Source organism: Puntigrus tetrazona, chromosome 2, assembly GCF_018831695.1.
Source record: "Puntigrus tetrazona isolate hp1 chromosome 2, ASM1883169v1, whole genome shotgun sequence".
Lineage (NCBI taxonomy): Eukaryota > Metazoa > Chordata > Actinopteri > Cypriniformes > Cyprinidae > Puntigrus > Puntigrus tetrazona.
In genome coordinates this window covers 24641735-24663504 of record NC_056700.1, presented here as the reverse complement: position 1 = coordinate 24663504, position 21770 = coordinate 24641735, and the positions used below count along the sequence as shown (strand labels likewise).

Sequence of the window (21770 nt, the reverse complement as noted above, 5' to 3'; positions counted from 1 at the left end):
CTAGCATACATACATTTTAACCTATCCCTTTTAACTTTACTTCATATTATAGAGTGGGCATTTGCAATTTGAATGCGCGAGGTTTCTTTATCATCCTCTAAAGGCCTTTTTAGCAGTACAAACAATCTGCTTGATATCCAAATGCAACCATAACTGTCGTTTAAAAGTGGACAGCTGTACACGCGTTGCTGCGTAAAGTAATCCGTCCCGGAATTTGTATTCACAAACTACAAATTCCCAGAACAGGCGTTTTGTTATTAGACGCCACTGTACGATCACTTACATACACTTTTGTACGCCGTTTTAATTTTTAATTCGACGTTCACACATTTAATAGCGGGCTCCGCCATTTGCGACCCGAACGCGCGAGGCTTCGGTGCCGTCCGCTTCCGGTGGTTTTAGCGGCGCGTAAACAGTCTGCTTGAAATGGCAAACAGGTATTTGATGTGATATCCTTCTAGTTATTTGAAGTAACCATGAACGCGCTGCGACGCGAATAGCTGTAGCGTTTTCAACACTTTGTTTATCCTCGTTTTTGTATCGCTTTACACTCCTCTCCTCATCTGACAGTATCCATAAACAGAAATGTGACACAAAATTGCCTGATATAAGGGCACGGTGGCCTTTTAGGAAGTTACTGCGTTCTTTAGCTTTAGCTTAAGACTAGTCCATCGTATACATGTTGTGTTTTGAGAGGTGTTGTGGCGGTTTGGGTCTCTACCAGAACAAAACTTTTAACAAATTAAAAACAGCACTGGCATAGCAGCATAACACCTCGCTTACACCATATTCAATTTTCACGCAGCAAACATGTCAAAGTGAAAATGATCGTGAGAACATCAAAGCAGATGCTTGTGTGTTTATGCATCTGTGTTTTAAGGTCCCACACACCTCTGTATTATGCACGTATGCATTTTTGGATGGCACACAGAGCGTGTGACACACATGCATGATGCAGTCATGTACAGTAAGTTTTGTGTTTATCGTATTTATTTCATAGCTGTTACAGTGATGTATATATGCATCACGTTCATGCACAGTAACACAATCACTTGCTCTTAATTAAGGATTAACAGCTTTTGCTGAGCATATTGTGAGCAGAAAGTGAGATCTTGGTTTTAGACCTTCTGCGTTTCACGTATCTCTCTTGTTTCCCTAAAGGTCGGCGCATTGAAGGCGACTTTTTGAAAAGGAATATTATAATTGAGAAAAGTCGCATGTAGCAACAAGGCCATATGCTGTGTTATCTGAGGAATATTGCAGTAATGGAGGTGTCAGAGTAAGCGTTGCCCGGAAGGTTCGGAAGTGATGCATGTGTGTTTTTTCTTGCATTAAATCACATTTAGCAGTGAAATTAATGTTAAATGCAAATATTTGTTGTGAGATTGGAAAGATTTGATTTGCTAATTTACTTCAAAACACGAACAAGTGCATCTGCCGTCAGTTACCACAGACAACAACTTTTTTCTTTTCTTTTAAATTATAGTAGTATTTGCACTTATGCATCTAGCAGATGCTTTTATTTAAAATGACTTAAAATAGAGGACATGAGAAACTTGTCACAGAGCCAGTGATATTCATAATGTGCAATGTTGTGTTATGAAGTTAGACAATTAAATGAAACATGCTCATTACTAAGTTGAAATAAAATTGAATTAAATATGAATAATATATTTTATATATTAGAAATGAAATAACATTTTAGTCTCATTTTATTTAGTTTAACTGAATGTGCAGAAATAACTACAATTAAAAATGTAATAAAATGTATAAAAACTTTAAGACAATAAAACGACAAAACAATAAAATTGTTAACACTTCAAAACGTTTACAAATCCAAGTATAATTAAAAATAAAACCCATAGACATTAAAAATATAAGAAAATGACAAAAGCGTAAACTCAACGTAACTCGAGTAAAAAAATTAAAAAAAATATTTTTAAAAAAATCTGAATATTATTAAAAATGGTAATTGTAAATACATACAGAAATGTCATGGGGAAAAAAGGCTTTCTTTTCTTGTTTGACTTGATAAATTTCCCCGATCCAGTTTTGTTTGGAACAACATTCTTTTTTTTTTTACCTTTGCTGCATCCCATTAAATAACATTACTCTTAACTTTGTACATGCAAGATATATGCGATTTAATCATAGCCTCATTTTAATGTTCAAGCTTTGAACATCTGCAACAGTGAGTATTTTAGCATAATATCTTAGTGCAATGTCTTGCCCCACAGACTTACAGCATGTTGTGCTTGTATAGAATCCACAGCGTTCCTTTAAATGAACTGATTTGTCTTGAACATGTAACAATTACCTTAGTAATAAACGGAATTAGCAGTGGATTGAACGAGTCTCTGTCAAATGAAGCGCAGCCTCGAGAGATTAGTCCTCGTCGTGAGTGAATTCAGCAAACTAAAGTACAGACGCTCTGGTGTGATTGACAGCTGATGTCAGCGGCTGGACGCCACCCAGCCACTGATGAAACAGCATTTCCTGTTCCAAAGCGGCTCTGGTGCCATCATTTGCTGGCAGTGAGTCAGAGAGAGGAGGAGCCTGCCAATACACACGACCTGATAAGAAGGGTTGGATTATTGAGCTGCTGAGAGCAGGACGAGCAGCCCAGAGTTCTCAGCACGCAGAGAGCAGAGCATTTAACCCTCCCAAACATTATACAGTCATCACTGTCACGCTATACCGCCTGCGTGCTAGGAAGACTCAAAATACTTTGCTAATAACAAAATAATACGATTAGTTGTAATGTTACAAAATAAAAATGACATATATTTAATATTTACAGATTGTTGTTGTTTTAAGAACTAGAAAAAACTTATAGAAATAATATGGAAAAATAATGAGCAATATTAGATATTAGAATGTAGTTCAGTATATCATTTTTATAATATTTTATATTCCCTCCGAGGATCGCCACCTTAACGTGGTGGAGGGGTTTGAGTGCCTGAATGACCCTAGGAGCTAGGTTGTCGGGGCTATATGCCCCTGGTAGGGTCTCCATGGCAAACAGGTCCTAGGTGACAAGCCAGACAAAGGCGGTCCATGACACCCTTATGGAAAAGACCTGGAATGGAGTCGCGGCGTCGCCCGGTATGGCGCAGCCGAGGCCCGCCATGGAGCCAGGCCTGGGGCCGGGGGCCGGCATGCGGCGCCTGGTGGCGGGTCTTGCCCCCACGGGACCCGGCGGGCTCAGCCCGAAACAGCGGCGTGGGGCCATCCCCGTGGGCCCACCACCTGCAGGAGGGACCGTAAGGGGCCGGTGCCTTGTGGTTTGGGTAGCAGTCGAAGGCGGGGACCTCGACAACCCAACCCCTGGACTCAGAATCTAGTTTTAGGGACATGGGCGTCACCTCTCTGGGGAAGGGCCTGAGTTGTTGCGTGAGGTTGAGAGATACCGGCTAGAGATAGTCGGGCTCACCTCCACGCACTGCTTGGACTCTGGAACCCATCTTCTCGAAAGGGCTGGACTCTTCCCACTACTCTGGTGTTGCCCTTGGTGAGAGGCGGCAGGCTGGTGTGGGCTTGCTCATAGCTCCCCAGCTTAGCCGCCATGTGTTTGGAGTTTAACCCGGTGGACAAGAGAGTCGCCTCCCTGCGACTTCGGGTTGGGGAGGACTCTCACTGTCATTTTGTGCCTACGGGCCGAATGGCAGTGTAGAGTACCCGGCCTTCTTGGAGTCCTTGGGAGGGGTGCTGGAAAGTGCTCCAACCGGGGACTCTATCGTCCTGCTGGGGACTTCAACGCTCACGTTGGTGATGCTAGTGACACCTGGAGGCGTGATTGGGAGGAACGGCCCCCGATCTAAACCTGAGTGGTGTTCTGTTGTTGGAATTCTGTGCTAGGCACGGTCTGTCCATGCGAACACCATGTTCAAGCATAAAGTGTCCACCAGTACACCTGGCATCAGGACACCCTAGGAGGAGGTCGATGATCGACTTTGTGGTTGTATCATCTGATCTCGGCCGCATGTCTTGAACACTCGGGTGAAAGAGAGGCGGAGCTGTCAACTGATCACCACCTGGTGGTGAGTTGGATCCGTTGGCGGGGAGGAGGCGGACAGACTTGGCAGGCCCAAGCGTACGTGAGGGGTCTGTTGGGAGCGTTTGGCAGAGACCCTGTCAGGTGATCTTCAACTCCGCCTCCGGCAGAACTTTGACCGGATCGAGGAGGCTGGAGACGTGAGTCGAATGGACTATGTTCTCTACCTCTTTGGTCGGCGCAGCCGTCGGGCTGTGGCCGTAAAGTCTCGGTGCGTGTCGTGGCGGTAACCCCGAACCCGATGGTGGACACGGAAGTAAGGGATGCCGTCAAGCTGAAGAAGAGTCCTATCGGGCATGGTTGGCCGAGGACCCCTGAAGCAGCTGACAGGTACCCGTGGGCCAAGCGGACTGCTGCCGGGTGGTTGTGCAGGCAAAAACTCGGGTCTGGGAGGAGTTCGGGAGGCCATGGAAAATGACTATCGAGCGGCCTCAAAGAGGTTCTGGCAAACCGTCCGGCGCCTCAGAAGGGAAAGCAGTGCCCTGCCAACACCGTATATAGTGCTGATGGGAACCTGCTAACCTCGACTGGGGATATTGTGGGGCGGTGGAAGGAATACTTTGAGGACCTCCTCAATCCCGTCAACACGTCTTCCACTGAGGGAGCAGAGGCCGGGGATCCGGGGGACTCGACCATTACCTAGCTGAGGTCACTGAGGTGGTTGAGAAGCTCCTCTGTGGCAAGGCACCAGGGGTGGGCGAGATCCGCCCGGAATACCTCAGGTCTCTGGATGTTGTGGGGCTGTCTTGGCTGACACGCCTCTGCAGCATCGGCGTGGGCCGCGGAAAGTGCCTCTGGACTGGCAGGCGGGGTGGTGGTTCCTCTTTTCAAGAAGGGGACCGGAGGGTGTGCTCCAACTATGGGGATCACACTTCTCAGCCTCCTGGGAAAGTCTATGCCAGGGTACTGGAGAGGAGAATCCGCCCGATAGTTGAACCTCGGCTTCAAGAGAGGAACAATGCGGGTTTCGCCCTGGGCGTGGAACACTGGACCAGCTCTATACCCTCTCCAGGATGCTGGAGGGTTCCTGGGAGTTTGCCCAACCAGTCTACATGTGTTTTGTGGATTTGGAGAAGGCATTCGACCGGGTTCCTCGTGGTGTCCTGTGGGGGTGCTCTGGGAATATGGGGTAAGGGCCCTTTGCTGGGGCTGTCCGATCCTGTATGATCAGAGCAGGAGCTTAGTTCGCATTGCCGGCATTAAGTCAGACTTGTTTCCAGTGCATGTTGGACTCCGACAGGGCTGCCCTTTGTCACGGTCCTGTTCATTATTTTTATGGACAGGATTTCTAGCGTGATCAGGGGCCGGAGGGGGGTCTGGTTTGGTGACCACAGGATAGCTTCTCTGCTTTTTGCTGATGATGTTGTTCTGTTGGCTGCATCTGGCCAAGACCTACAGTGTGTGCTGGGGCGGTTTGCAGCTGAGTGTGAGGCGGCAGGGATGAAAATCAGCACCTCCAAGTCTGAGGCCTTGGTCCTCAGTCGGACAAAGGTGGCTTGCCCCTTCAGGTTAGTGGGAGCTCCTGCCCCAGGTGGAGAGTTTAAGTATCTTGGGGTCTCGTTCACGAGTGAGGGAAGGATGGAGCAGGGAGATTGACAGGCGGATCGGTGCAGCTTCTGCAGTAATGCAGTCGCTGTACTGGTCTGTCATGAGTGAAAAAGAGCTAAGTCGCAAGTGAAGCTCTCGATTTACCGGTCGATCTTCGTTCCTACTCTCACCTATGGTCATGAGCTTTGGGTCATGACCCGGAAAGAATGAGATCCCGGATACAAGCGGTGAAATGAGTTTCCTTCGTAGGGTGGCTGGGCGCTCCCTTAGAGATAGGGTGAGGAGTTCAGTCACTCGGGAGGGCTCGGAGTAGACCCGCTGCTCCTCCACATCGAGAGAGGCCAGCTGAGGTGGCTCGGGCATCTGTTCCGGATGCCTCCCGGACGCCTCCCAAGGGAGGTGTTCCGGGCATGTCCCACCGGGAAGAGGCCCCGGGGAAGACCTAGGACACGCTGGAGAGACTATGTCTCGGCTGGCCTGGGAGCGCCTCAGTGTCCCCCGGAAGAGCTGGAGGAAGTGTCTGGGGAGAGGGAAGTCTGGGCATCCCTGCTTAGACTGTTGCCCTTGCGACCGGCCCCGGATAAGCGGAAGAAAAAGAAGAAGAAGAAGAATATTTTATATGAGAATTTGATGATAAAAATGCATTTAATAGCCATTGTTTATTAATAATAATATTTTGTAACGTGCACAACTGTTATAATAATATATTATGTTATAATAAATAATATATTAATTTCGTTTTTTCTTCTTTTAAAGTAATTATATTGAGCAGTATTGTTGTATTATATTCATTTTAATTTAAAAAATATGCAAGAAATGTAACTGAATGAATGGTATAATGATTGAAATTCCGAAAATTAGTCAAATATCTCATGTATGCTTTTGATTATTCTTAATTTATAAATAAAATACATGATTGTATAAAATGATGTAAGCGTAGCGATATATCTATCATGTAGAAAACATCTTTCATGGTAATAAAAGCTGACTGTCGTGTATTTGACATCTAAAATGTAAAAGCAGCTGTTTCTCCTTTATCTTAAACGCCGATGCCACATTTCTCCCGTTATTCTGATTCTTTAACTTGTTAACATGTGATATTTGCCCTGCAGGCAGAACATCAGATCCTTTCACCTCTCCGATATATTTACATTGTGCATTTTAAAAACAAATAAATTATTCATGATTTCAGATTTCATGTTAATTAGCGCTGGTTTTCTCCATCTGTGTTTTTCGTGTTTTTAGGCCCGGCTGAATATTTGAAGTATTTAATTTCTCATAGCAATGCTCGTTTGAAGCAGAACGTGGCGACAAACTTCTCGCGAGGAGAAACTTCTGCTTAATTGAATGACACATAAAAGATCAACCTTTCTAATATTTAACACCTGAGCGTGTGCGTGCCTTTCAGAATTAAGACACCTCCGCGTGCGTGCGTGTGTGTGTGTGTGTTTGTTTGTGTGCGACCATCGCTGTGTTCGGCTCACACTTTCTCTCCATCTGAGGTTCCACCTGGGCGTGAGTGGGCTGCTGGCATATGGGCCATGTAATTGGTAGAAACAGCACAGCTGTAGATGGTGGTTCTGAGACCCAAAGTCCTCTAATCACGGCAGAATAACAGTGGCCAGCCAACCTGCTAGTCACTGTGTGTGTGTGTGTGTGTGTGTGTGTGTGAGAGAGTCGGTCTGATCATTTCTCCACTTTTAATAATGTAATAAGAGTATTCTATATATACAGTTCAGCCATTTAGAAAATTTTACAAAAGAAATCTTTCCTTATTGTGCAAACCTAATGGTCCAGATATAGGTTAGTTAACCTAAACCCATTAAAACAACTAAACGTTTTCATTATTGATATATAACTGAAATAAAAGATGTAAAACTTACTTATTTTACCCACTTACTTTACTTCATCTAGTTGCCAAGGCAACCTTTCTTATTTTTAGTTTTAACGTGATATTTAAAAAAAAATAATATAATAATAAAGGGAAAAAATATTTATTGACACATTTGTGACCCTGCACTACAAAACCACTCTTATGTGTAAATGATTTTAAAATTGAGATGTATACATCATCTGAAAGCTGAATAAGTATGATGCATTTCATCTACGTATGGATTGTTAGGATAGGACAATATTTGGCTGAGAGACAACTATTTAGAAATCTAATAATCTCTGGGTAATAAAACCCTAAATATTAAGAAAATCACCTTTAAAGATGCTGAATTTTGATGTTTTTAAAGCATAGGTATACCATAATATGTTTGCAGGTATTTAAGAAATAAGCTAAGTTAACATACATTCAAATGAAGCATGCATGTTACTAATCAAAAATTTAAGTTTTAATCTGTATGCGCTAGGATATGCACAAAATATCTTTGGAACATGATCTTTACTTTATATATTAATGGTTTTTTGGGCATCAAAGAAAATCAAAAATTTTGACCCATACTAGCTATTGCTACAAATATATACCAATGCTACTTTTGTCATCACATTTAGCCCTCTGATGCACAAGCTATGCAAACCCCTTCTAATACACAACATGAGGCTAAAATGACCCACAATTAATTTCATACGTTACTGGGCATCTATAAATTCAATGATCCGTGAATATATTCATACTATCTCATTTCAATGACCTCAGATTACTACATCGTTTACATTATTATTTATTTATTATTTAGACCAATACATTTAAAGAAACACTTCACTTTTTTTGGAAAATAAGCTCGATCTCCGGGTCTAGTAATAGCACTTTTAGCATAGCTTAGCATAGATCATTGAATCCAATTACAAAAAGGAAGCTTGCTGTCGTACCATGACCGCGGTGCAGTGATATCACATAGCACCTGAAAACAGCCAGACCCTTTTGCGTCCCCAGGGAGCGTGTCTTGCAAGCGGAAGGCTATTTTCCTCCACCACTGTGTACGGCAGCAAACTTCTTGATTATTACGCCAGAATGGGAGTATAGTTCCGCAACTTATCGGTCTTGGTACACGATAGAACTGCAGAGGAGTCAAGTTCTAAATAGGAAAAATATCGAAACTAATTTTTGTACACGACGCTGCTGGTCTAGTCGGATCCAATGATCTATGCTAAGCTATGCTAAAGTGCTATCGCTAGACCGGAGATCGGCTGAATAGATTCCAAAAGGTAAAACTTAGAAACTTTTCAGAAAAAAGTGGAGTGTAGTGCAACTGTAGTGAATGTGACTGAATAAAAAAAAAGCGAAGTTAAGTTGCAGGCCAGAGATAGTCACAGTCAGTCCTGGAGAGTTTTAAGCTCCAGCTTTAACAGAAACCCAACCACCTGTATCTTTCTGGTAACCCTTAGGACGATTAGTTTCTTTAGGCTTGATTGGGGTTGGGGATGTTGCAGGATTTAGGCTGTCCAGGACCAATGTTGAGGGAAATATCCAGCATACCGTGGGCCACCTCCATGTTCTCCACTTAGCCTAACATCCAAGTATTAGGTTCAGCTTTCTTTCACAAAATAAAATATATTTCTGGGGTAAGAAATTACTTAAATTCATTCCTTGCAAAGATATGGGTCACTTTAGACCCATGATGAAAAGTAAAGTCACAACAAAATTGCTAAAATTAAAATGGCATCATAAATATATATTTATAAAAGCTGAAGGATAGCTGATGAAAAATCAAGGAGAAAAAAATGAATCATGAGAATCTGGGAAACCTGTTCAAAAACACATCGATCCTGCAATTCTGTTTTCAATCAACATTCCTTATTGTTAATTATAAAATGGTTTTCATTCATTCAAATAAATAATTTTAAGCTAAAAAATATATATATATTGTGGCGAGGCAGAGGAAGCACAAGAGAAACAGGTGCAGTGAAAACCCCCGGAGGGTGTATTTATTAGACAATACACAGAAGGTGAGCGGTGAGTCCGTGCGAGGAGTCGCGGCGGTGAGTCCGGGGGGTGGTGTAGCGGTGAATCCGGTGAGTGCAGCGGTGAGTCGTCTCGGTGTTTCCCGTGCTTAGTAGCGTGAGGGAGTCCACTGTGAGGTAGTAGGGGAAGTAGCTCAGGCAGGCCCGTCACGTTGTAGCTTCTGGGAGACAAAGAAAGAGACAACAGGTTAGCTTGCGTTTCCGGAGTCTCGTGGCTCACTGAAGCCGTCGCCTGGCGGGCTTATCTGGCCGCGGCTGATGAGCTCAGGTGTGGCGAATCCGTCGTTGAGTGGCTGGTGTAGGTGTTCCGTGTTTGTTCCCAGGGCAGCGCTGATCGATCCTCGGGGCGCTCGTCACCTCCCCCAAGCGCTGTCCTGGTCCTGGTGGATAAAGCAGAGCGTAATAACGGGAAATTTGGGGTGGGTGGGGTGACCCTGACAGACCTGCAAAGCCGACCACATCCGCGATAGGCGTCGGCGTTGGCGTTGGCTGTCGGCGCGGTGTTGCGTCAAAGTGGAAGTCCTGGCGCGCGAGAACCAGCGGGTCACCCTGGCGTTCGTGTCCTTGGCCCTGGCCATCCACTGGAGGAGTGCGTGGTCGGTAAGTAGGGTGAACCGCCCGGCCCAGGAGGTAGTACCGCAGTTCCAGGACTGCCCACTTGACGGCTAGGGCCTCCTTCTCCACCGTGGCGTAGTTCTTCTCGGCGGGGTCAGCTTCCTACTGATATATAAGACCGGATGCTCCTCACCCTCCTGGATCTGGGACAGCACGGCTCCCAGACCCACATCAGAAGCATCCGTCTGTAGCAGGAAGGGGCAGCGAAGTCCGGGGCTCTCAGGACAGGGTCTGAGGTGAGTGCGGCCTTAATCCTCTGGGCGCTTCCTCCGGCGTCGGGGTTCCACAGAACCCGTTCAGGCTGCCCCTTCCTGGTCAGGTCTGTCAGAGGCGGCTATGGAGGAGAAGTCGGGGATGAAACAAGCGATAGTACCCTGCCAACCCCAAGAAGCGCGCCTGGGTTTTGTTGGTGGGCCTGGGGTCTCCTGGACCGCGGTGACTTTACTCTCCTGTGGCCGGATCAGTCCTCGCCCAACTCGGTAACCCAGGTACTTCGGCCGAAGAGCGCCAGGTGACATTTCTTGGGGTTGGCGGTGAGTCCAGCCCGTCGAAGATCGAAGCACCCTCCGCGCAGGCGCTCCAGATGGTCTTCCCAGGTCTCCGAGTGAATCACAAGGTCGTCGAGATAGGCTGCGGCGTGCTGTTGGTGGGGTCGGAGTAAGATGTCCATTAGTCTCTGGAAGGTGGCTGGTGCCCGTGTAGACCGAAGGAAGGGACCGGTATTGCCAGTGGCCGCGGGGGTGGAGAAAGCCGTTTTTGGCTTGGCTTCCTCTGACAGCGGAACCTGCCAGTATCCTTTGGTGAGATCGAGGGTGGAGATATGCGGGCCCTTCCAAGGCGTTCCAGCAGTTCGTCTACACGGGGCATGGGATATCCGTCGAACTTCGGAGACCTGGTTGAGTCGCGGTAGTCATTGCAGAAGCGGAGGTGCCGTCGGTTTTGGAACCAGGGCGATGGGGCTGGACCACGGGCTCGTCGATGGTTCAATCACCCCCAACTTCAGCATTTGGTTTACCTCCTCCTCAATAGCTCGCCGGCGAGCCTCAGGGATCGGTAGGGCGCTGCGGGCGATGGCGTCGGGAGGGTCCGATCTCGTGCTGGAGGAGGTTAGTCTGCCCGGCGTGGGCGAGAACACATCCGAGAACTGACCGACCAAATGTTGGAGTTCCGTCTTCTGTGCGGGAGGCGAGCAAGGCGTTGGTGTCGACGACCGGGCCCTCCTGAATGGCGAGTGTGGAAAGGTGTTCCCTAGTCCCCACCCACTTCTTTAACAAGTTAATGTGGTATATTTGTTCGGTGCGTCGGCGGTCTGGTTGGCGGACTCGGTAAATAATCGGGCCAATCTTTTCCAGGATGGTATATGGACCCTGCCAGGTGGCCAGGAATTTGCAAGCATTGGTGGGGACTAGTACCATGACCCGGTCGCCGACCTGGAATTCCCGGGGTTGTGCAGAGGCGGTTATAGTGTCGTTGTTGTTGCTGCTGGGCCTGCGTCATGTGCTCCCGCTTGCGAGGGGCATCACCCGTTCAATTCGGTCCGCATGGCTTGGGCGTGTTCTACGACCGACCTCTGGGCATCCGGCTGCTGCTGCTGCTCCCAGGCCTCTTTTGCCACGTCAGCAGGCCTCGCGGCTGTCGGCGAACAACCTTTCGAATGGGGTGAAGCGGTGGAGGCCTGGGGCACCTCTACACCCGAAGAGGGGCGTAGGGGAGCATCTGGTCCCAGTCCCGTTTGTCCTCGGAGACAACCCTTCTCAACATCTGCTTCAGTGTCTGGTTGAACCGCTCCACAAGTCCGTCCGTCTGGGGGTGGTACACTGAGCGCTTGCAGCTGCTGGATCCGTAGCAGCCGGCAGAGGTCGGCCATCACTCGGGACATGAGCGGGGTGCCTTGGTCGGTCAGTATCTCCCGGGTATCCCCACTCTGGTGGACAGGGTGAAGAGCTCCTGGGCGTCGCCTTGGCGGTGGCTTTGCTGAGTGGGATGGAGCGGGTACCGGGTGGCGTAGTCCACGATCACCAGGATGTGTTGCGTGGCGCGGGCAGACCTCGGCAGCGGGCCACCAGATCCATCCCGATGCGCTCGAAGGGCACCTCGATTATGGGCAGCGGGATAAGTGGACTAGGGGAGGTGGCGGGCGAGGTCTTCTGGCACTCGGGGCAGGCCTGGCAGAACAGTTTCACATCTCCGTCGAGCCCGGCCAGTGGAAGCGGTCCCGGATCCTCTTGATAGTGTTAAGCGGCCCGAGGTGTCGGCCAGCGGGTGGGCGTGGGGCGAGCTCAAGATGGTGTCCACTTTCCTCAGGCACCACCAGGGGCGTTTCTCCTCCCTCCCGCTGGGCGACACAATGAAGTAGGCCGTTCTCCACAATAAAATGGGAAGAAGGATGGGGCCGGGCCGCGTCTCTTCTCCATCCATGAAATGTACCTGGTTCCAGCAATTCTTGAGCCGGTCATCCTCCCGCTGAGCCCGGCCGAGCAGGCCCCCTCCGACTACCTGTTGGAACACATCAAAGAATACATTAGTAGTATTCGGAGGGACTCACCATCTCTTCCGCTGTCCGATGCTAGGGGAGAGCGGCAGGGCGGCGGTTTCTTCTCCCCTCTCGCCTCTTCCGGCGAGGGCTTTTGAGGCTGACAGGCTGTGTCGCGGTGTGTAGCGCCTCCTCGAAACCCGGCCAGTCCCGCCCGAGGATGATTGGTACCGGCAGGTCTTATGCGAGGCCCACCTCAGGGCCAGCTTCCTCCTATCGTCAAATCACGGTGATGAGGCGGGTGGAGACTTTCCTGGTGTCCCGTGGGCGCAAGTGGGTCAGTGGCAGCAGCGTTTTCGCGGTTCCGTGCGCGGGGGTAGGAGGCGGGACTGAACCAGGCTGATGGTACTGCCAGAGTCAAGGAGGGCTCTGAACTTCCGTCCATTCAGGCCGATGGGGATTTCGGTGCGGCGCGGGGAAGCTCGGTGGAGACTGCAGCCTGCCAGCCACGCTCTAGAGGAGTTGGAAGCCTCTTCGGTTGGCATCGGCTCATCTCTCACGGTCGGGACCGCCGCCCTCTCCATCGGTCGTGCGGTGCCCTCCGGCGCGCGTCGCTCCTGGGACACCCTCCGGGGAAAAGATGGCGCCCGCTCCCCGGCCTCTCGACGCTGTGCGGCTTCGCCAGCTCGACCGCCTCAACCAACTCCATGGCGTTCTTGGGGTTTCTCATGCCCGACCGCCTGGCGATAATTCGGGGAGAGCCCGCGGGAGCAGTCTATCACCACCCTTTCCACAATGATGGCGGGGTTGGTGTCCCATCCAGGAGCCAGTGTTGCGCTAGCCGAGTAAGTTCGCGGCCTGGGTCGCTGCCGGCTGGCGAGACTGGAAGACCCACTCTTGGAAGGCTTGGGCTGCGCAGACCGGTGATAGACCGACCCTGCCAAGATTTCCTCTTTGGGTCATCGTATACATTCGCCAGGTCGGCCGGCATGCTGAAATAGGCGCGCTGGGCTCTCCTGACAGCAGCGGGGCCAAGCGGCGTGCCCAATCCCTCCGGTCCCATCCTTCCGTGGTTGCAGCGCTCTCGAACATCTCGAGATATATTTCAGGGTCATCGCTGGCGGCCATTTTGGGTAGCAGCTGTGGCTTGCATCCGGGGATCAGGCACGGCGGGCGTGGTTGAGTGGCGGCGCGGAGAGCAGCGAGCTCCTGCTCGGTCTCGTTCTGGCGTGGTAGCCAAATGCTCGACGATCTGTTGCTGGCGAATGGAAACCTCTGAGAGGCGTTGGAGGAATTCCTCCATCTTCGCCTGGAAGCGGCGCTTGCCTGGGGAAAACAAAGAGAAGTTGATGTTGTGAGGAACCTTTAATAGAGGCGCGTAGCGCTCTTCCTTTCTCTTTGTTTCCTCCGTTCTCTTGCGCTTAAAAACTGCTCGCATTCTCCACCACTTGTGGCGAGGCAGAGGAAGCACAAGAGAAACAGGTGCAGTAGAAAACCCGGAGTGTATTTATTAGACAATACACAGAAGGTGGCGGTGAGTCCGTGCGAGGAGTGCGGCGGTGAGTCCGGGGTGGTGTAGCGGTGAATCCGGTGAGTGCAGCGGTGAGTCGTCTCGGTGTTTTCCGTGGCTTAGTAACGTGAGGAGTCCACTGTGAGGTAGTAGGGAAGTAGCTCAGGCAGGCCCGTCCGCGTTGTAGCTTCTGGGAGACAAAGAAAGAGACAACAGGTTAGCTTGCGTTTCCGGAGTCTCGTGGCTCACTGAAGCCGTCGCCTGGCCGGCTTATCTGGCCCGCGGCTGATGAGCTCCAGGTGTGGCGAATCCGTCGTTGAGTGGCTGGTGTAGGTGTTCCGTGTTTGTTCCCAGGAGGCGCTGATCGATCCTCGGGACGCTTCGTCACATATATATAAAAAACTTAAATGTTAGAAATGTTACCTTAACTGTAGTAAAACAAATTTAAGCTTAAATAGCTAAAAAAAAAATAGCTAAAAAAAGAAACCACATAAAATTGATTAAAGCTAAGTAGAAATCATATGAAAAAAATCAAATAAATTATTTGAACATTAAAAACAAAAAATATACAGATAATGAATAAATGTTAATAAATGCTACAATAGCATATGTTTCCAAAAACTTGAAAAGCTTAAAAATGTTGCCTTCAAACTAACTTCAGCATCTTTAGTTGCCTTGATACTAAAATCACTAAAAACTCACAGCGGTGCTTAAAAGCGTACATGGAATATGACAAACTAATTCAAAATATTAGTAAGTGCTATAATAAACACCGTAACTGATACTAAAAAAAAACAGTTTCCAAAACATTTAACCTTTAAATTTTGTTGTAGATTGTACAGAGCTGTAGATTATAAGACTTCATTACAGGACTTGTATTTTATGATATGTTGTCCTTTTTTGTTGTAGTATGAGTTTGAAGCAATAACAGGGGAATAAAAAATACACCTTCTTAAAGTAAATATTCCTGTTACCTGGTATGGCCCGGAGGCGGACGCCAGGAATGAAATAAGGAATTCAAATGAATAAAAGAATAACGTGTGAGGATGTTAAATCTAATAAATGATGACGATCAAGACTGAAAATGCCATAAATAATATTTTACTTCTTGGTGGTATCTCTTGAAGTCATTTAATCTTAAGGAAAGATCACAGGAAGAACTTAACACCTTGAACAGGAAGACTGAAATCCAGCAGATGCACCTGTTATGATGTGAATCTCTGTGTAACGTCGTGTTTTGATTGATCGCGCGTGCGTGCGTGTGTGTGTGTGTGTGTTGAAATCCGGGTGCTTTTGCATTTTGCAGCCGCGGTAAAGGTGTGATTATGAAAAGAGGCGAGGGCGCGCCCTGTCAGTAGCGTAGGTGTTAGTTAATGCCACTGAAAAGAAACATCTGCAGGGAGAGAGAAGGTCTATTTTTAAGAGGTTTACTCAAAAAAGAAAGGTATTGCACGCGCGTCTTTCTCTGACACGTTCTTCTTTTTCCGCCCTCGTAGATTGTCTGTACCTGCAGCCTCGGATCGGACGGCAGTCGGAGTGTCACCTGTGATTCTGGCAGGCGGTTTGTCTCATCTCCGTCTCATTGTGAGAGTTCCAGCGCCTTCATTAGCAACTTGGCTCAAATCACGCTGCCTTTAAACGCTGATAATGTGATAATTAAAACAGCTGACGAAAGCACGAGCTGTCATCGCTGTGGCAACAAAAAGCCTCATTTACAGGTGGAAGAATAGCGGAGCATCATCCAGGTTGCCATCCGCCTCGCGTGCACGCTATCGTATAACTGTTAAAAACCTGAGGAAATATAATGGTGGAATATACCATAGCGTCTGATACACTGCGGTTCAAAATTTGGGAGTTTCTGCTCACGAAGCTGCATTTATTTGATCAAAAATACTGTAAAAACAGTAGAATATCATCACTGTTCAAAATATGCTGCTTTCTATTTGAATATATTTTCAAATGTACTTTATTCCTTTATTCAAAGCTGAAGTTTCAGCATAATTACTCTTGAGCGGTCCTTAAGATATCATTCTGATTTGCTGCTCAATAAACATTTCTCATTAGGGCCGTGTTATCAGTTTGGGAAACTTTATAATTTGGTGGAAACTATGATCATTTGATGGATAGGATCCTTTGACGGATTGAAAGTTTTAAAAGGACAGCATTTATTTGAAAAAGAAACATTTTGTAGTATAAATGCCATGTCTTTATTCTCTATTTAAGGTGTCCTTGCTGATTAAAAGCATTATTACTTTATAAAAAGGCCCCCATACTTTTCAACAGTGTACTGCAGCACCAAAAATATGGCACTATCGTACTTTTCCAGCTAACGAGGACGTTCTCAGAACATTTTGTAAGGTTATGAACACAATTTTTCCATAAACATAAATACAACGCGTTCAAAGTGATCTTAGTCTTTAATTATGTTATCAAAACACCGTTATTGGAATGTTTTTTTGGATGTTGGATGTTCATCTATTTTTGAAGTACCTTGCATGCATGTCAATCAGTTAAGGACTCCTAAAACCAAAATCACGAACCTTTACGAGTTTATGGGGCATTATGGGTTATGAAAGGTTCGCATTTGAGTTTTGGGAGTCCCAAACCGATTGACACGCATGCAAAGTACTTTGTTTGCTCGAGGACGTCCAAGCGAAAATCTATTGGTCTGTTTCAATGAAGGCAGTGTTATTGAGCTTTTAACTGCTTCAAAAAGCAGCACATAGTGGCAGAGAATTAATTAGCATTTTCATTTCAGACCAACACGAAAAAGACCAACAGAGTGGGGCGGCCAATATGCTAATGTTAGGGGGCACTTTAAATGTTATTGCGAGACCTTTAAGGAACATAAAAGTAACATTGCCGTATTGTTTACAGTTGTTTTGTTGTCTTTAAAAATGTTTTCTTTAACGTTTACGTAACCTGAAAATAAATAAATTAGCCGTTTGGAACATTCAGAGAACGTGCAGAAGAAACTTCATGAGAACATTGGCAAAACATATTTTTGTTAGTCGGGTTTTTGTTATTAAATTAGTCTTATTTGATTGAAGTTGTCAGCAGGCATACCCGAAAGTCATTCCCGCTGGAATCCATCCAAACTTTGACCTCGGCAATGCAACTGGACTCATGTTGAGAGTGTGAATCACTATAAGAGTATTAGGTGGCAGATAAATGCATTTCCCCTTCCTCTCTCCATCTCTTTCTTTCAACTACACAATGATTTATTACCTGAAAAGACCAGAGAACTAATTAGTGGAGTAATTAATTAATTTAAATTTGCATATTTGCATTTGCAATTAGTGCAGTCAACTGATTAGTCTAAAATGAGGAGTTTGACTCATCAGATGCTGGTGTGAACTGGACCAGAACGTGCAGAATGCCAGCTGAGGCGCTTTGGGGCAGAGTGTGAGTGAATGTGCGTGTGTGTGTGTGTGTGTGTGTGTGTCCAAATGTTGGCGTTTTGGGGACTGCCCTCTGCTGCACAGAGAAATACTTACTGGAAAAGTAGTAGTTTGTCTGCTATATGATTTAAGGACGATGAAGCGTAAACTAAACACAGCTGCACTTCTAACAGTCTTCTCGCAAGACTGCACTACAGAGATTCATTGTTGTCAGTACACTGTGGGCCCCAAACTACAGTGGCACTTAACACAACAGCATCTAACACCAGCATAACCATGGCTACCATGTTGGGGAGGTTTATCTTCTTAAAAATATGGGCTTGGTACGCTTTTGAAAGTACTATGGTAAAAGCATGGTAATCATTCGGTGTCACAGAATAGAGGAGACCAGGGCAACTTTCAGTCAGTAATATCAATGTTTTTTTTTTTTTTTTATCTGAAGTGTATAAAACAATGGTGGGGTATGGTACCATTTACCTTTAAGATTCTCAAAAAAAATTATTATATATATATATATATATATATATATATATAATGTGTGTGTGTGTATATTATATTTAAATAAAATAATACATTGAATTAATAGTGCTTTCATACAGGATTTATAACATTTAAAGCAAAATGATTAATAAAAATAATTAATAAAAGAACATATTGTAAGAAACCAATGAATGTATAACATTTTAAACACTTGGCAACTTGCCCGAGACTGACAGATTTTTCACTGAATTTATACCATTTTAAGCAGTAAAACAATTCTGAAAAACAATAATGCGTATAAATAAGCAACAGTAACTTAAATAATAATAATGACATAAATAAAAATAATAAAATAAAAATTCTATAGTATGGAACCATATAGGCCAATGAATGTGTAATTGGTAACATTTAAAAACTGAAAAAAAAAATATATATATTATTTTCAGTCAATAGAATCGTATGATTTTGTCTCTTGGTGTAGTTTTATTGTGTTCATTTGTTCAGCCAATAAATATGGCAAGAATATCAGGAAATAATTTGTCCTACAGAATTTACATAAATGATCCTAATTGGACTCACAAGCTTCCTGCAACATAGCCACTGGCCCCGTTATCCTCGAAATATCTAAATATCATAATTACCATCACTGTTAAGTGAGGATTTGACTGAACATTTGCGATACAGTACTTTGATGACAGAATTGATCCTTTGCTCTGTTTACCCACTGAATGCTCCTCGACGCACGCGCGCGGGCTGTTATTCATATGCAAGTGTGCAGAGATTTTATGTAATATCTGAGCATTTATTATCCATCAGACGACTCTATAACGCGCATCCGTGAACTGGTTTGCTCTGCCCGCAGCATCCGTCGCCCTATAATCAACACACGCTTCGCTTTAAAGTCTAAATCATTTAGCCGTCTCCGCGCTGCTATTGCCGCGGCAGAACTGGCATTAATCTCTTTTTTCAACTCTGAGTTTTTGACGGTAAATGAGAGCCTCCCGGCGCCCATTACCGCGCGCACCAGATGATGAGCCGAATGAAGGTCCCGGAGACCGCGTCACGTGACCAACGAAACGTCAGTGGCAGATGGCATGGGTACCAGCGCCGGTGCCTGGCATGGGGTGTCATTTCTCTGTGAAAGAGAGAGAGAGAGGGAGATTAAAGGAATTCTTACAGCTTCACATCAAGCATGCGGGAGGCAGCTCTGCGCGACGCGAGGAATCCGAACATGCGAGCTGAACACTGATAGAAACAGGTGAGCCACGGAGAGCCGGTCTGCTTCAGAGCACCGGTTTGGGCATGCATGTGCTGTTGTTGTTGTGTTTATTGTTACGGACCGTCACGCGCGCGGCTCCGGTCCTTTCCGCCGCGCGATCAACGCGCCTACGGCGTGCTTTTTGAGTTCGTCTTCGCTATTTTGTAATTGTCGGTAGTCCGCGAGGAGCGGCATCGGCCGGTTCCACCAATTGGAAACGAGCTACACGGCCGAAATCAATATACATGACCGCCACCCTCCTGAGGTACGACAATGGAAACCGTTGCGTAAAATGCGTTTACTTTGCAAAAAACTCATTTCGAGTCGACTGGCGTGGAATTTCGCGCATTTGAGACGTGTTCGTGTTATATGGACGTTAAACCAGAATATCTCATCTGAATCAGCAGGTCCTCGTTTGATTTAACGTATAACGTAAACATAAGATTTATGTGTAGGCGACGACTAAAAACTAGATCCATCATACGTGACCAGACGGGAAAAAAATTAATATTTTTCAACGTAGCCTTTGCGTAGCCATCAATGATTGAGAATAATCAGCCACGTAGGCCTAGATTTCAATGACAAACACGTTCTGGTGTGTTTTTACAGTTTTTCTGCATGTTGAATGAAAATGCTTACATGTTAAATGTTTAAAAACATTTTTTGGGAGGGAGGACAATTTTGTTTGATGTGCAAAATACAGTTGGATAGATTGTAAAAAAAAATGCACAGTTTTTACTCGCAACTTATACAGTTTAGGTATACATTTGAAAATATATATATATATTAAACGCATTTTATTTTATTATTATTATTTTATTAGTCTCGTTTTGGTTTTAGAATTTTTATCTTAAAATGTCACTTTGCGTAATTAGCATTGTAGAGTAAACTGTTGAAATATATTCAAATGAAGCCAATCACATACTTTTTTAAAACATAAATCCGCAATTTTTTAATTCTTTATGTAACCTGTGGGCAATTGACATCACGCCTGCTTTATTTTGCGGCTATTTTTTTTCTCGTCACGCAGGACGATGCTACTACTCATACCATTTGAAGACCCAGACATGATGCGACTCTCAGTTTGGTGCCAGCTTTACTTCCTTGCCAAGATACGCTCAGCAGCGCCGAGCCTCAAGGAGACGGAGGACGAAAACACGGACAGAGAAGAGGAGGAGAGAGACGACGAAAACGGTGTCCCTAAGAAGAAAGGTCCGCGTAAAAAGAAATTCTCCGACGGACACAACGACCGCGTCAAAGTGCGCCGGCAAGAAGCAAACGCGCGAGCGCAGCCGCATGCACGGCCTCAACGACGCGCTCGAGAGCCTGCGCAAAGTCGTGCCGTGCTACCCAAAACGCAAAAACTCTCGAAAATCGAGACGCTGAGGCTGGCCAAGAATTACATATGGGCCTCTCTGAGACTCTGAGCGCGGGAAAGAGACCCGACCTGCTGGCGTTCGTGCAGACCCTGTAATGGAGGCTTGTCGCAGCCCACCACTAACTTGGTCGCCGGTTGCCTGCAGCTGAACGCCAGAAATTTCCTCACGGACCAAAACGGGGACGTGTCGTTCTCAAGCAGGCCTCAGTACGATTCTCTGTACCCGTATCCCAACGCGGAGATGGCCACGCCCACCGGCCTGAGCTCCGGGTCCCGCGACGGCGTCAAGCCGTTCCGACCGTACAACTATTACGCGTCCTACGAGTCCTACTACGACAGCGCCTCTCCAGAGAGCAGCAGCCCTCATTTCGACGGCCAAATGAGTCCCCCGATTAATTACAACGGGATTTTCTCGCTCAAAAAGCACGAGGACCAAGTCGAGTACAGTAAGAACTGCCATTACGGGATGAGATACTGTAACGTTCCCGGTCGGGGCTCCATGTACCGCGTTTCCCAGACAGCCATTTTCCTTACGACTTGCATCCCCGCAGCCAATCGTTCCAGAGCCAGGACGAATTAAATACGGGTTTCCATAATTAAAAGCGAGCGTAGGGGTTGGATGCCAGTTACACTAATCTGTTAATTAATTAATGCTTGTTGCTGATTGTTTTCTTTTGATTTCGATACACGGTTATTGAGAAGGGGGAGAAGGGAAAAAAAAACACAATTCTATTTATTTCAGAATGCGTAGACTCTTAAAGGTAAAGGCGCTTTCACGGCGATGCCACAGAAGAACCTTTTTTGAGGAACCAGTCGGTCAAGGTTATTTAAAGAACTTTTGTGATGCGCAGAACCTTCTTTCGTCACGAAGAAGCTTTTGTGAAACCAAAAGGTTCCATTTAGAACAAACGGCATCACGGAGCTCCTTTATTTGCAAGAGCGCGTGTTGCTCACGACGCGGGCTGTTACAATCACTTAATAAAAGATGGAAATCAAATACTTGTAATACAACACTCGTCTCACATCCCGTGCAAACGGGTTTATTCGTGTGTTACACGAAACACAAAATCACGATAGCAATAATGGAACTATGCAACGCAGAATGACAGATATATTAATCCGCGCAGACTTGTAAATAGCCTTA

General features: G+C 46.3%; 1 pseudogene; it reads left to right on the top strand.

The window, feature by feature from the left end:
- The window catches only part of LOC122327482, a 31140-nt pseudogene extending 9717 nt beyond the window's left edge, over positions 1 to 21423 (top strand).
- The last annotated feature ends 347 nt before the right edge of the window (positions 21424 to 21770 follow it).